The following is a 6,770-nucleotide window of genomic DNA, read 5'->3' as shown; positions in this document are numbered from 1 at the left end:
GCTTCACTTGATGAAATACCATGCTGTTTTGATGAGTACAGCTCTGTAATAATTCTTGAAATCAGGGAGTCTTCTTTTAAAATCTGCTTACCTTTTAAAATATAGTTATAACTTTTAATGTCCTTCTTTGCTAATGCTAACATCTGTGTAGTTTTGGATCTCTTGATTAATCTCATTATGTGCTGTGCTTTCCTGCATCTTTGTATGCCTCGTAATCTCTGACCGGATGCCAGACATAGTGAATTTTACTGTGTAGGGTACTGGATATTTTTATATTCCTATAAATCTTTTTGAGTCTTATTCTCAGATATATTTAACTGGTTCGAAAAAAGTTTGATGTTTTAATGTGTTGTTTTTATGACTTGTTAGGCAGGTCTGGTGCTGTCTTGGGCTGATTATTCCTCATTTACCAGGCAAGACCTTCCTAGATATTTGTATTAATCATGCCTTTTGTTTTCTGTTTTCTGTTGCTTTGGTATCTTGGACCTTGCTAATCCTGGAGGCTGCTCCTCCTAGGGTTAGCTAATTCCTAGAGATAACAACTTGCTGGCAGCGTCTTTCATATACAAACCAATCCAAAATCCATACCCCCAACTGCCTCCTTTATCTAATTCTCATACACTTAAGCCAGTATTTCTTTTGCCCTCAATCACCTCAGGGTGAGGTGCTTGACAAAAGACCACTTATAAACCAGTTGAAAATTATTCAGACTATCCAATCCTAAACTTGCTCAAACTTGCCTACTCTGCCTCACTCATTCCTTCATGAGAAAACTACAATAAAGGCTCTGGATCGTGCTCTACCATTGCTCTTTCAGCCTCCTGACTCAGGCTGGTGTTTCCCCATATGGCCCATGTAACGTGGTTTGCCCCCTTCTTTGAAAACTGTAATACATTCTTTCAAGGAAGCTGTCTCCGGGTCTTACTATACCTGATTAAAACAAAATCAGATATGGTACATCTTAAAACAACTGTACTCCATATCCTGTGAATTTTTTGTCTGGTAGGAAAAGGTTTCTTCTCAGCCGAGCATGATACCAAGCACTATTCTTTATGGGTCTTCCCCAGCCTGTTAACTTCCTCACATTGGTGTGCTGATCAGTATTCTGCTGAATATTCAAAAGGGACCCGCTGCAGATCTCTTGGGTTCTCCATGCGACTTTCTTCTCTGGTATTCTGTCCTATAATTCTAGCTGCCTTGGTGGCTTCTCTGAACTCTTAGCTCTCATTTCTCAATGCAGGCAGGCTGGTAGGTCAGCTTCAGTCCCCTTCCCTGTGCCACAACTTGGAGACTCTTGTTAGGCAGTGAGCTGGGATAATTGCACAACTCCACTTATTTATTTCTCCTTTCCCAGGGATTATTCTCCTTCAACGTCTGATGTCTTGAAAACCATTGTTTCATATTATTTTGTGTGTGTTTTTTCAGGCACAATGATAAATCAATTACTTTCATCTTGGCTAGTGGCAGAAAAACTCCTGTATGCTTTGAGTTTTTTAAGGTTGTGGTTCTACCGGTGTAGAAGCTGGGATAGTACCAGTTAATCAAGTGAGTCCACATCCACCCTTGTACAGATAACCAACCAGAGGCTGGGAGAAGTGGTCACGGTGGCACTCAGAACCAGAATTCATGTTTTTGTTTTATCTTTTTCTTTTTGAGATGGAGTCTTGCTCTGTCACCCAGGCTGGAGTGCAGTGGCACAATCTCGGCTCACTGCAAGCTCCGCCTCCTGGGTTAAAGCAATTCTCTGCCTCAGCCTCCTGAGTAGCTGGGATTACAGGCACCTGGCCCCACACCTGGCTAATTTTTGTATTTTTAGTAGAGACAGGGTTTCATCATCTTGGCCAGGCTGGTCTTGAACTCCTAACCTCGTGATCCACCTGCCTCAGCTTCCCAAAGTGCTGGGATTACAGGCGTCAGCCACCATGCCCTGCCCAGAATTCATGTTAAATATGGGTCTAATTACCTTTATGACATCATCCTTTAGTCTATACCTTCTTTAAATTCGAGTTCTTTTTTTTTTCTTTTTGAGACAGAGTCCCGCTCTGTTGCCCAGGCTGGAGTGCAGTGGTGCGATCTTGGCTCACTGCAACCTCCACCTCCTGGGTTTAAGCAATTCTCCTGCCTCAGCCTCCCCAGTAACTGAGATTATAGGCATGTGCCACCGCACCCAGCTAATTTTTGTATTTTTAGTAGAGATGGCGTTTTGTCATGTCGGCCAGGCTGGTCTTGAATGCCTGACTTCAGGTGATCTGCCCACCTCAGCCTTCCAAAGTGCTGGGATTACAGGCATGAGTCACCACCCCCAGCCTTATTCTTCATTTTAAAGTAACATATTTTCAAAAAAAAAAGCAAAAACATGCTTAAACATTCATATTTCCACATGACCTGACTTCCCCAATCTTGGCAAAAAAGTTGGAAGCTTATTCTCCAGAGGGGGTTAGAAAGTTTCTAGACTAGAAGGCCCTCTCAGAAACCTAGAGGATGAATGAACTGAATGTGGACATTCTAAATGCTGAAACTCTCAGCGCTCTTCCCCAACAGAGCTCTCAATCCATCAGCTCAGAATAAACCCTCCTGATGTGAGACCAAAAGTTTCTCCAAGAGATCCTGTCCAGCCCAGAGCAAAGTTCTAGAAATATGGACAATGGGGATTTCCCCAAAGAAGCTCAATGAGTTCACCTTACAAACACATATTCTTTTTAATACTCCACTCTTAAATATAAGCAAGATTACCAATGATTGCTAGGCAGTTAAAGAAAGTCTGTAACATGAAAGATTAAACTGAAGAAACAGAAAGCGGAAAGACATATGCAGGGAGATCAAAGCTTCTACAGAGCATATTAATATCCTCAAAGATGTTCCAACAAGGAACAAGGTACTGTCTGTATATATCTACATAAATAAAGGAACAATCAGAGAACCAGCTTGGAGTAATCCTCCATAAATTATGATCAAAAGACAAGACAACGCCGGGCGCGGTGGCTCAAGCCTGTAATCCCAGCACTTTGGGAGGCCGAGATGGGCGGATCATGAGGTCAGGAGATCGAGACCATCCTGGCTAACATGGTGAAACCCCGTCTCTACTAAAAAAATACAAAAATCTAGCCGGGCGAGGTGGCGGGCGCCTGTAGTCCCAGCTACTCCGGAGGCTGAGGCAAGAGAATGGCGTAAACCCGGGAGGCGGAGCTTGCAGTGAGCTGAGATCCGGCCACTGCACTCCAGCCCGGGCGACAGAGCGAGACTCCGTCTCAAAAAAAAAAAAAAAAAAAAAAAGACAAGACAATTGGGGTTGGGGTACACAGAGAGAAGAGGTAATTCTGGGTCCACCATCTGAGTAGCAGAAATTCCAGAAAGAAAAACCACAGATAGTCGGGCATGGTAGCTCACACCTGTAATCCCAGCACTTTCGGAGGCCAAGGCGAGTGGATCACCTGAGGTCACAAGTTCGAGACCAGCCTGACCAACATGGTGAAACCCTGCCTCCACTAAAAATACAAAAATTAGCCGGGTGTGGGGACAGGTGCCTGTAATCCCAGTTACTTGGGAGGCTGAGGCAGGAGAATCGCTGAGGCAGGAGAATCGCTGAGGCAGGAGAATTGCTTGAACATGGAAGGCAAAGGTTGCAGTGAGCTTAGATGGCACCATTGCATTCCAGCCTGAGTAACAGGCATGAAACTCAGTCTTCGAAAAATAAAAAAGAAAAACCACAGACAACCTAAGGAAGAAAATCACTGACAAAGAATTCAAGAAAGTTTCCCAGCAATTAAGGACAAGAGTCCACTTGGAAAGGGGCCTGGCATGGAAACAGACCTTCACCAAGGCAGGTATTAATACATCATTGTGAAATTTTGGAACACTGGTGACAGAAGGAAAAAAAAAGTCATATAAAAAAGATCTGGACTCCAAATCACTTTAGACTTCTCTATAGCAATGCTAGATGACAAAGTAACCACACCTTCAAAATTCTGGAGGATACTGATTCCAACATAGAATTTCATACCCAATCAAATCAAGTGTGAGCACATTTTTAGACATGCAGGTACTCCTCCAAAATAAGGTGATAAAAGAAAAGGTTACACAGAAAACATCCAACAGAGGAGCAGTGTGGGGAGTGCCCAGGGTGACAGCGACACACCAAGCACAGGGTGAAACCAGTCCAGATTGGGGTGGGTCAAGAATAGTAACTGATACATGATGTCATGATCTTTAGATATGATTGGGGATGAATTAGTGACAAATAGAAAACTAAGCAAATAAAAATGCAAGAGGATTACTTTCAGGGAAAAGTTCCATAGTAATCTAGTCTATGATATGACTCAGCTGTGATTATTATGACACTGCCATATTTTTAAAAAGTTTAATCACATCTTAATAATTTAACACTGAATATGATCTAACCAGACATTATCAGGGAGATGGGTGAGAGGAAATATATTTATGGTGGGCAGGAGGAAGAGAGGATTCAAAAGATAATGGTGGCCTGGTACAGTGGCTCACACCTATAATCCCAGCAGGCTGAGGCCAGCGGATCGCTTGAGCCCACTAGTTCAAGACCAGCCTGGGCAACATGGCAAAACCCTGTCTCTACAAAAAAATACAAAAATTAGCTGGTCATGGTGGTGCACACCAGTATTTCTAGCTACTCGGGAGGCTGAGGTGGGAAAATCACCTGAGCCCGGGGAGATCAAGGTTTCAGTAAGCCATGATTGTGCCATTGCACTCCCGCCTGAGGGAGAGTGAGACCGTCTTAAAACAAGCAAACAAACAAAAAACCAGGAAGGAATAGCATGAAAACATCTTCATATTGAGACATGGAGGTAAATACAAACAAATCAGCCAAGAGTTGGAAAGACTATCACGAGGCAAGGAAAGTGGGGTGAAGGCAGGGTAGGAGGGCTACTGTTTTTCACAATAAACCTTACGGAACAACTTGTTTTCAATATGCGTTAACTGATTTTTCCCCCTAAGATGCAGGACATAAAAGTGTTTACAAAGCTACATATTTTAGATTGCTTTCCCTTCACTTTTCAGGATCTAGGTAGGGTTATAGCCAGTCTCCACTATGTGGAGAATCTGCAAGGCTGGAGATCCTGTACGGGTCCAGGGTGAACTACATCAAAAGTAGTTTTCGGGATCGAGGATGCAGTTCACTATTATTAAGTGTGATGTATTATTATTCAAAGTACTGTTTACTGTGAAAGTATGATGAATTCAGTAATGGTTATACTAAAGTAACATTACAGAGTCAAAATATGGCTCCAGGTCTCCTTAGATAGAATACTTAAGACTGACTTACTGGGGACAAGGGAACTGTATAAAATGCAGATTCCTGGGCCCCACTCCAGGCGTGGGGCTTGCAGTCTTCATTTCTAACAAGATCCTTAGCTGCTGCTGAAAACTACTGCTTTCATTTGTTTTGTTTTTTTAAGAGACAGGGTCTTGCTGTCATCCAGGCTGGAGTGCAGTGGTGCAGTTAGAGCTCACCGCAGCCTTAATCTCCTGGCCTCACGTGGTCCTCCTGCCTCAACCTCCAGGGTAGATGGGACTGCAGGCATCAGCTGTACTAGGCTTCTTTTCAATTTTTTATAGAGATGGGGTCTTGCTTTGTTGCCCAAGTTAGTCTCAAACTCCTAGGTTCAAGTGATCCTCCCGCCTTGACCTCCCACAGTGCTGGCATTATAGGCGTGGGGCACCACGTTTGGCCTGAAGCCCTACTTTAAATGCCTATTGTATCTGACCAACTAATGCTTATTCCTCAGAAGAATACCAGTTCTGTAACCTCCAAGTAGTATCATAAGACAAAGCTTATTAGAAACTCATTAACTGACGCCAGGTTAACTAATGTGCTGGATTTTTTTTTCCTCCTCTTCCATTACTTGAACAATCTGTTCAACAAGCAATATTCTAAGAGCCAATAATTGATCACTTTTCCTCTTGATGCTTATACTGTAGCTCATACCATACTGAATCCCTGGCAAGACCTCTTTTTGGTTATTTGATCTTTTTAGGCTACTTTTCCAATTTCTGTGTTTCTGTCACAATTATTCACCCTGTGTATCTTATACTCTTTACTACTACTTATGTTTCTTTAAAGACAAAGTCTTGCTCTTTTGCCCAGGCTGGAGTACAGTGCCAAGGTCATAGCTCACTGCAGCCTCACACTCCCAGGCTCAAGTGATCCTCCCACCTCAGCCTCCCAAGTAGCGAGGACTACAGGTGTGCACCACCATGCTGAGTTAATTTTTAAACTTTTTTGTAGAGACAGGGTCTCACTATGTCTCGCAGGCTGGTTTTGAACTCCTCTCAAACAATCCTCTACCTCAGCCTCCCAGAGTGCTGGAAGCAAGCCACTGTGCCCAGCTGCTGGTCACCCTTTCTACACTAAAAACTATGGATGTGCCAATCAATGCTGAAATGCTCTGATAAGCTCCCAAGAATCTGTTTCCCCAAATCACCACAAAACTGCTTGTGTAGCCAGTATAGGATCCGAGGAAGTTGGCCACTAGGATCCCCTGAATTACTTTTTTTTTTTTTTTGAGATGCAGTCTCGCTCTGTCACCCAGGCTGGAGTGCAGTGGTGCAATCTCTGCTCACTGCAACGTCCACCTCCTAGGTTCAACTGATTCTTCTGCCTCAGCCTCCTGAGTATCTGGGACTACAGGTACACGCCACCACGCCCGGCTAATTTTTATATTTTTTGTAGACACTGGGTTTCACCATATTGGCCAGGCTGGTCTCAAACTCCTGACTTAGTGACCTGCCCGCCCTGG

The sequence above is a fragment of the Trachypithecus francoisi genome, unplaced genomic scaffold (assembly GCF_009764315.1).
Source record: "Trachypithecus francoisi isolate TF-2019V2 unplaced genomic scaffold, Tfra_2.0 Contig00691, whole genome shotgun sequence".
Classification (NCBI taxonomy): Eukaryota; Metazoa; Chordata; class Mammalia; order Primates; family Cercopithecidae; genus Trachypithecus; species Trachypithecus francoisi.
This window is presented reverse-complemented; position numbering follows the sequence as displayed.